We start from the raw sequence: 10,928 nt of genomic DNA, 5'->3' as shown, positions 1-10,928 counted from the left end.
CTCTGCCGTCGACTTCTGAAGCACGGTGGTCTCGCAGTCTCGGTCAGTGCTATAGTATTACCTAAACCTGATTGATCTAAAACAAAACCATAATGTAAATAAATGATACAATCTTTTTGCGAATCATACAATCATTCATTACGACAAGACATTTAATAACCAAGATATTTTATAGGTCTTAAACATATTAATATTATATATATTAATAAGAAACAATTCATCACATTTAAAAAAAAAGCCCTTCATTTCTGTAAAGACAAATGCAATATACTTAAGATATTGTTTCGGTAAAAAAAAGAAACATACAAAATCCTTAAAATGTCTTATCCTAAATCAACGCTCAGAGAGCCGTAGCTTACTTGTGAACTAGAATTTTCCATCTGTCTTAATAGGTACTTCTATATAAATATTTATAGTCTCCAAGCAACTCTAAAGGTATAATAAAATCGTTTGCACCGCACTAAATTGAACAAGAATTACCGATTCCAGGAAAGGACGACACACACTTTCGTCGAGTACTTCGTAGTATTTGGATAGTACCCAAAAAAACACCTAAATCTCATAAACAGGTGGAAAATACTTCTACTATAATAGTTTTTTTCAGTTTGAGTGGAATACGTATGCTATATCGATAACTATCTGTTTATTGTATGGGCGGTAGTTGGTACGTGGCAGGTAAGATTACTCATAACGGTATGATAAACATTTAGCTCATATTTTAAATTGTTTCCATTTCCATTCAAGTTTTATTAAATTTTAATATTTTTTGCTGTGGTATAGAGAACAGATGTTGTGGTCAACAAAGGCAATAAATAAAATTCAAATTTCGAATACTTTTAAATTTATAATTAGTTTATAATGATTTCGAATGGAATTTCAACGACTTAGTTAAATGAATACAATTTAAATAAATGATGAATAAACTATTTTTTGTATTACTTAGTAACTTACTTTCTTAAGATATTTATTGTCACATTAATAACAAAATGAACATTAAGTTGACGTCCAATCAAAATCAAAATTAAGAATTTTAGTAATTCGAGAGTGTAGTACAGTCTGTAATCTATAGACGAGCTAATCTTGTGTTAGTTACAAGCTCACCGCTTTTGTGTGGCCCCTGTGAGGGTTTAAATACTAAAGCCTCGAGTTTGCTCCGTGGAAAAAGAATTTAAATTTTATTCATATTATCACGTGGCCATCGCTGTTAATATTTATTAGTGTTGTTAGGCTTTGGGTTTTGCATATCGAATTAGTACTATGGAGCTAAAAGTAGACGACAAAATGCTATAAAGTAAAATTTTATATAAATTAACCTTTTGTATTTCATGTCTTTTGAACCCGATTGAAGTTATCTACATTATGTAGATTTATCGGCTTAATTTATGTATATATATATGTCAAAGCATCAAAAAGTTTAATTAAGATTTATTTATTTTTTATCGTACATACTGGCAACGTCAGTATAACGTAGAGAAAACGTGACAGCCAAAAGTGTCATAGATATATTACGAACGTGACCGAATAGACTTACATTTCGGATATCTTCATGTCTGATAATGAGTTGATGTCTAACCCCTTCGATATATATATTATTTATTTCACGCTAAGATATCTCGTTAGCAAGAGCCTCACTCAATCATACGAATGCAGACCGATAATAATTTACACTGGAAGAAAACGCCTTCATGAGTGAAAAAATCTATATTTTAAAATACAATGCTGTTGTCGAAACGTTGTCTCATTTTGCACGATACAGACGTACACATCCAAAAACGGATACCTTAACCCATTCCTGAACAATATCCAACGTACATGTATAATTATTATAGTCAATATCATGAGATATGCTTTCACTTACAGATAAACACATAAAAATAACTCATAAACCTATGTCTATTTAAAATTTTTATATATGATATTTTTTTGTGTGATTCTTATAGTGCCTTCAGACGCGCTCCAGAGCAGCAATACGGCAAATAGCTTGAAGGTCGACTACAAATAGAGGTAAGAACAAGCTGCAAATGCAAGCATAGCATACATCAATCTCGTAAGGGAATATTAAATTTGGTCGCCTAACCAGTCCAATTCCTTTTACTTATAAGGTACACGTGATACTCAAGCGGTCATGAGTAATCAGTCACACGGGCGCAAGCTCATTCATCCTTTGAACTGTACAAAAAATGCACAAACAGACGAACAGACCATGAATATCGCGTGTGAACGCAGCTTTACAAAAAAGAAATACTAATTTGCAATTTAACACGTCATCAGAACAAAGATGGAAGTATTTTCACTTATAAAATATTATCAGAGAATTTATCTATTACAGATAACAATAGGGGCGTAACACAGACATAAGGTTCATTCAACACAAATTAAAAGTTCCACCCTTACCCTGTAACGACAAATCATTTACATTCTTTCCCTCTTCGTATTTCTCGGAAATACGGCACTTTGAAAGTATTTTCTTCCGTAATTTCCAACTCAATTCTATTTTCAAAATACATATTAATTTATGGACTTTAAAGACTTAATTTTATATATGTTTTTATAGTATACGTACGTATGGTTAAATATATGTAGTAGCTAAGAAAGGACACTAAGAGGTTACCAGCATTAATAAGACATTAGGGCCGTACAAAATATTAATCATTCCTTACATCGCTAATGTGCCACCAACCTTGGGAAGTAAGATTTTGTCCCTATACTTGCTCTGAACCACCCTTCCGACTGGAAGCCAACAATACAAACTACTACTATTTAACGGTATTATGTAACAGAAGACTATTTAATGACTGTACCTACCCAAAAGAGTTTATCCTAAGCCCTACCGACGAGTATTTCCAACAAGACAAATCGTAGGGCTAAGAGGAGTAAAGCCCTTTAATGCCTTGCTGTTGAGCAAATGCCTTCTCTTCTGGTAACATGCCCAACAGGTACAACAGGACCATCGATTTCCAAATTCTAGACTCCGGGCTATTTCAAAAAAAATCGCTAAAAACCTCGAGCTGAGGTTTGAACTCAGGACATGGGGATCTGCGGCCATGTATCTCTTGACCTACGAAGTCTGACACGAAGTTCTGACATACGAGTTAGCTATTATCTATTAAAATGAGACCTATTGTTATTTAATTATAGATAAAAGATATTTCAATCAGTTTATGTAAAATAGTTAAAAAATTCCAACATTTAGCATGAATAACTAAAAATAACTTACAGTGTCTTCCTAAATTCGTTTTAACTAGTTTTTTCTGACGAGAATTTAAATTCGTTTTCTGGCTAAAATGCAATTTGTATGTATATAAGGCTGAAGTAATTCCATCTCCATTGTAAAAATAATGGCTTATGAAATAAAGTTTTTAATAAAGTTTGTTTGTCCGTTCCCGCTTATGTCGGAACTGTTCATATTTTATGAAAATAAAATATCAAATAATCCCGATATTAGAATATTGTATAAACTAAATATTTGTATCTGCAGACATGGTGTCCGTATCTTTAGTCATCTAGTTGCAGGACTGTGAATTGATAGAAGTATGGTATTCATAGGCAATATTAATATAAATCTTCTTTAGAAGTCGTATATTCCAATAGTTCTTTTTTTCCATTGGCTCGGAATGTGTCCTTTTGTAGTCTATTCCAACCACAAAAGGAAAATTCCCAAATATAAAATATTTGACAACGAATTGACACGATACCATTGGTTGAGAATCTACGATATTTTCTTATCATTATGGATTTGCGAAAAAACGTCGACAAATCTGTTATCGGAAATTTGGAAGTAAAATTGAAGTCTATTAGAGCAGCTAGTAGTAGTTGTGGACCAGTTTGTTTTATACTGTTAGTAGGACACGATATAGCGAAGCTATTAGACAATTGCGTGGAATACGTAAATCTAAGGTTTGTTTATCTTTATTCCTTATTCGATTGGAATAGGCTATAGAGGCGTTATTTGTCTTCGTGAGATTCTGGGTTCATTCAAGGGATTCGTTTTTGAATCGTCGATATTAAAATACTACCACCGTTTCGGAAAGCAGCGTCCAGCGAGAAGAAACGGCAAGAAACTCGCATAGTTGCTCTTTTCAAATAAACGGTTTTACAATGCTGTTTTTTTACAATAATTAGTGTCCTGTGATGGAACCCGAGCCTAAATCCAGGCGTTTTTTTCTAAAAAGTACTCTTTTAATGAATAATAAGACTTATTTATTAATTTAGTCTTAATAAACTTTTTAAATTTCGTAAATAGTAAATTGGTTTCATTTCCCGGTATCTTATTATATATGCGTATACCATTGCGAAACGAAAAGTAGGGGTTACAAGTTTATTCTTGTTTCTTGTATTGATAGTATGTATATCAGCTTTTATGGAATACTTTTGTGTATTCTTATGTATAAACATTATATTATCATAAATATATTGTGAAGCAGCCGTTAATACACCTATTTCTTTAAATTTTTTGCGTAATTATGTCCTAGAGCTAATATTGTAAATAGTTCGTATAGCTCTTTTCTGCAAAATAAATACTATTTCAATATCTGCTACCTATCATCTACCCCATAACAACATTCCATATGCCATAAGACTGTGAAAATTACTAAAATAAACTGGTCTAGCAGTACTTATGTCCGTGAGTTTTCTTATTGTTTTTATTGTATAAATGGCACTATTTAGTTTCCCTGCTAGCATACAAATGGGTGCCCTACTGAAGTTTGGAGTCAATGGTTATCCCAAGAAAGGCCGTCGACTCAACAAACTCAAGCCTTTCATTATTCAAAATGACGGCACAGGAATTTTACTTGACATTTGGCAGAGAAAACAAAATACATTTAGTCTTTTTTGCATTTTGGACCAAATTATTTATGTCAAACCAACCAAGAACCCGCGACAGAGCAATGCTTAGCACGTCATAGTTGTTTATTTTTCTGTCTTTTAGGTTGTAACCTGACTTTCGCCATTCGTACCCTCTTCATCAATGTTCCAAACGCATCTTCCCTGTGATCGATTTAAAACACGAAGCTTTCAATGTGATATTGTAACTACGGTAGAGATTAATCTCGAGATCAACAACTTAAAAAAAATGTTAATATCTTGTGAAAGGGTATCAAATAACAGTATACAAACCCTAACACACAGTAATATATCACATTGGTAAAATCGAACAGAACTCAAGTATACGGGTCAGAAATGCTTACTCTCATAAATGCTTACTCTAATAAACTCTACTACAAAAATCATATAATAAATCACGATTCAACATGGACAATTGGAACAGTTGAAAATCAAGAGAGAGTTTCGTCTAGCATTCTTGTTATATTCGACGATCAGGTATGGCAAGATATCTTTTGTACAATAAGTGAAAAATATTTCTTCATGTTGCCTGTCCAGGCACTACTAAAATTCCCTATGCTCAATTTGCCTTTTACTTCTTTCGCAGTGGTGAAGGAAAATAATATGAGAGATCCTGCATGTCTCCTATGAAAGTAAGCCATTCTTAACCGTCAGTCCAAACTGAAACAGCATTAAGGAATAATATTCGAATCTTCTCTTTTAATAGCACATTTACAGTCTGTAACTTTGCTTCTATGTATTAAATGTCTATGTTGATTACTTTGTACATAAATCGAAAAACACGGCATAGAATTATCACCTTTATTATAATAGCCGTAAAGATGAATAAAAGTCTCTGCATACACACACATTTTCTCATTATTTGTATCCAACGTAGCGTAAATCTAGTTGGAGTGGATTGTTACTATGCGTTATTTTCCGGGGTTTCAGTGAACGTGTATGTAAAGGTTCTACGCATTCAGCTTCTTTGTTGAGATCCTTTATATTTATTATTAACGTATGAACATTATCTGAACATTAATTCGAATTCAAAAGATATAGTATCCCATACGAGGACCAATTTATATAGGATACTAATTAATTTTGTTGATTTCTAGGCAGGATATATAAATTTAATTGTACTTTATTGACATACTCTGTAATTAAAATGGTGGTAAAGAGTAACTACTGAGTTTCGTTCCGGTCCTTCTCGGTATAAAATACTGTCCGACACGGTAATAGCTTTAAATTTAATTCAAAACTGTAACATGACGATTCAAAATGCTAATAAATAAATATTTTGATTTGACTATTCAATATTAATATACAAATTAAAAATTGACACTGATTCGGAAAAAATACTAAAAAATATCGAAAATACCATGACACCGATACCTGAAGACAAGCATGAGCGTATAATTTATTTTAATTAGTTTTTATGTTATTTTGTAATTTCACTTTTTATATTGAAAAATTTATATCGTAAATTATATACCATTTCTATATTAATAATACAGAACACACATTTCATAACAAACATCTGAAAAAAACAGTTCGAACTTGACTAGTTGATATATTTAACGACGATATTTATTCTACTAAACATATTGATTGATATTCAATTCAAAATTCATCGAAAATTAATATTTACATTCGAAATTCTCAGCAAATAAACTAGCCATAACAAACAACTAATTTAGTAACGAAGTATTTTAATAATAAACTTACCTAATTCTAACAATAAGCTGTAAAATATCTAAACCAAAGTTGCTAAATTTTGCCGATTAATTCCGTACTGCGCACCATTCTGCAACTTAGATTTCCCAACTAGATTTCAGTTCAATTTAAACAATAAGTGCGGTAAATTTTAAATCAATCGATACCTAATCTCGTACAGACGAAAACTAAAAGCATCAAAACAATACCATCTGCTGAACAGCAAAAGAAACTTGAAACAAGAAACGTCGGTGAGGATACCAATTGCAAGTTAGGGATGTTCTCTTGAATTCGAAATCTCTTCAGAATTTGGAAATTTTTTTAAACGGTTTTATATAATTGTTTCACAGGCATTTTCAGTTGTCATCTTCAAAATTAGGATAAGATTTATACAAATATCTGATTGTTTTTTTATATTAAACCTGAATCATGTGGTGTTGAAAGGAATATAAAATTACCGTTTTAAGTCTTAGTAAAAACTACTATCTATCTGTAATCTATATCATCCCGTAAATTTCTTACCGCTAGTCTTAGGTTTCCCCTCCCGTTAATGACAATGATTGAACCTTATTCCACCACTCTGCTCCAGAACGGATAAATGTGTGACAGAATTTCATTGAATTAGACAAATGCATCCTTACAACGTTTTCCTTCACCACCGCATGAATTATAAATACAAAATAAGTACATGAAAATTCAATGGTACTTGCTTGGGCTTAAAAATTTGTACAGTATAACTATAAATATTAATTAATTAATTAATAGTTTGCATGATACGTAACTTAACATCCCGTAAATGTTCAATAAGTAGACGGGAATACACATTTCACTGAATGCATTCGACACTGCAAATTCCTTCATGATTTTCCTTCACCGTTGGGCGCCGAATGTATTATAAACTGAATCTTAATGGAGGTTGTCCGAATTTGAACCACTTGGCCATCTCAGTCCAGTTTATATAGTATATATATAACACTGAGGTGGCCAAGAGATATATGTATATATATATATATATATGTTCAGTTTTCACGATCCACGTTAAATTTGTTGATTTGTAGTTTTGACTTCACCGGCAAACGAACTCCAGTTTGTTGTTTGAAATGTTAGTACTCTGTCCCAGTGGCTGATTGGCGTTTGGAAGGGGTTTACCCCCACCAGCGTAAGGGTAGGTATTAGCAAAGTAAACACTAAAAAAGTACAGATCATTTTATTTGCTTTAGGTAGGTAGGTGCTTGCCAAATGGTTAATTAAAAAATTATAAGTTAACTTTAAGATTTGTCATGAAAGAACTCTACTTTTGGGGAAGTCTTGAGTTCTTAAGCACTGCCTTCCTCTTAATCAGTCACTGTCAGGCCCCGTGGATAGTAACGTGATGAAATATTTTCGCAATAAATATGTTATCTAACTCAAAACACAAATAAACCAACAGACTTATCAATAAATTCAAGAGGTAAGTAGGAACTGTAATATATCAAAGAAATTACGAAATCTTATCGTTTCTCTGACAACAAATCCGATTTGCTTTAACGGCATCTGTCTTTGCGTCCATTTTAGAAGACTTGTTTATGGCACGTCGATAAATAACAGGGGTTGGGCTTGCATAAAAAGTTTCCGACGTGATCTTAGGGCGGAATGATTAAGTGTTTGTATCTTAGAATGCCATTTTTTGTGATTTCATAACGGTTTTTTGAATACTCCTAATTTATGCTTTTGCTCGCAAGGATTTCAGTAATGGAGTCATAATTTGACCCTACTATTCCAGTACATTGCATGTACATGCAAGTACATTCATTAAAATGCCTTATGAAGATAGTTAGGATAGGATAATATCGGTATGTCACGGTAGCATGCGAAAGCGATCACGTGGCGCCCGCCGAAAAGACAGTGAGGGTACCGCTGGTTTTTTAGAGGGTATTCCGGGTGTACTAGAGTGCAATAGGCGTCCTGGACACCGGCCAGTTCCACATAGCCTTCACTTAACGTGGGGGAAGCGGGTAATGAATTTTTTCAGCGGAAAAACAAAGAAAGATAGAAAGGATAGTATCGCTAAGCCCCGTTAAATATTAACACTAAATACCCTAAAATATTTTTTTCAGTAAACAACCCTTACAATGAAATCTTCTACTCAGCTGAAAATCTTTGAAACTGATCTTGTTTTTATACTTACTAAATGTTTGTATCGTCTTCGTACGGGTAAAATCCATACAAAGCTACTCCTCCGATTTCCACCCGTTAAAAGATGAAATTTCCAAAAATCCTTTCTTAGTGAACGTCTATGTCACGAAGTAAAGTCAAAAATCTGTATTCAATATTGTAGCACTACACTTACTTATTGACTGTCAAGAAAAACCTATCATCTCAAAAGAAAAGGCACATCTCAGACCGCAAAACAGGCGAAAGAAACTCCGCGGGACCTTATTACGGAACATTATTTACAACGCAATTTTTCAGGCTTGAAGGCGATCGAGTTAGTAACCATGCTAAATTTTAAGTTAATCGGAAGTATAGTTTCTGAGATCTCATGATAATCAGTCAGTGGAATTTCCTTCATATGCACAGGCATACATACATAAATACACAAAACATATATTTTTAATTTAAACACACAATGTTACAGTGTTCAAATCGGATTTATTACAAAAACATCCAAGCGTGTTCCAAACTTAAAATTGTTTAATAAAACAAAACAGACAGAAAATATCAAAATAACTCATGGAATGTCATTCATATCCGCTTTTAATGTAAATCACAGTCACCCAATCTGTTAAACACAAACAACTAAACAATTTGTGTGATCTCCACTTTCATTTCAACATTTACCACTTATATTACGCTTGATAAAATGATCAATGTTAAATATAATCAATGGGTTACAATAAAAGAAGCAAATTAAGTGTTGATGGTTTTTTATATGAATATAAATTATAAAATGGACCATTTATTTCAATTTATTGTTCACAAAAGGTAAACAACTCCATTTAACTTTTATAAGGTACATGTTCAATACAATTTTAATAGATCACCATTCAATATGGGGTGCTCTTTGTTTTAACTTCAGAAATGTAACGATCGTTTCCGAATATACTGTACTAATAATATTTAAAAAAGTTATAAGTAAATAATTTTTTTTTTTTTTGTAACATGTAGGCTGAATAGCAAGGGACCACATAATTGTAACTAATCAATATCGTTCATAGATATTTGCACTGTAAGAAATACTAGCCAACCCCTGTACTTACAGCGCTAAGTAAAAATAATATTTTCTGATATAGTAGTGAAGTCTGTTTTGCATATGCAAGAAGATAGTAGTTGTGAATAGAAATAAAACAGAATCAAGGGAAAAAAGCATTCAATAACGGTCGGTGAAAGGAATAAGGGCTGAGAAATGTTTATTGGTACATTTTTATTGCAAACCTAGAGCATACCTCCGCTCCAATTTTAAATAAATCCATTCAATTTTGTATAACCATGCTCCTTAAAATAAATATTTTCAGTGTTGTGTTTAAGTCTATGCGTTTATTAATAAAAAAATCCCTGTACCTGTGAAAATAAAAATAAAAAATTAAATCCTTTTCGTCATGACGAGTTTTTTCAATTTCTGCTGCCTACCATATATTGATTGGTTAAACATGACTATTTAATCAGGTCGATTGGATAAGTTGAAAAATCCCTTAAAAACAAAATTCATACTTAGTTTCCAAAGAAGTCCTGATGTTAATCATTAATATACTGTTATATATGGATGAACATAAAATTTTATCTTGTGCTTTCTAGGTACTACATCCTACTTCTGTTGACTTCAGAAACAGTCGGTTACCAATGGCTTAGAAATAATGATAAATTCAACTGTGTCGTTGGCATAACCGTTAACGATATATATACCGGTGTGGGAGTCTTCATATCAACCAGAACTGTTATCACATCAGCAAATCCCCTGAACGAATATCTGAATGACACGGAAAACATCATAATACACACAATAGGCTATCGTTTTGATGTTTCACAGAGACGGAAGGTGGAAAGTGTCGCTGGAAACCAGTCTTTCAGAAAAACCTCCTGGGTTCCCGTTGGATATAACGACTCAACCCATACTTCTATTCATGATATAGTTCTCATAAATGTAATTGAAGATCATAAAATTAATAAGTATAGAAAACCATTATTAGTAAAGCTTCCTCACTCAGATTCCTATTTCCTACATGAGCATCAATGGGTATTCGCTGGTTTTGGATACGTTGACCAAGATCATATTCATCAAAATAATGTCCTCGAAGTTACTTATATCAACGCAGTTCTTGCTAACTGTGATGAATGGATCCCACGGGAGTGGGGCCGTTTTATTTGCCTCGTGGACGATCAAGACTTGGCTGGTGTTGCATCGGGCGCTC

Source organism: Vanessa tameamea, chromosome 17 (genome assembly GCF_037043105.1).
Source record: "Vanessa tameamea isolate UH-Manoa-2023 chromosome 17, ilVanTame1 primary haplotype, whole genome shotgun sequence".
Taxonomy (NCBI): domain Eukaryota; kingdom Metazoa; phylum Arthropoda; class Insecta; order Lepidoptera; family Nymphalidae; genus Vanessa; species Vanessa tameamea.
This window is presented reverse-complemented; position numbering follows the sequence as displayed.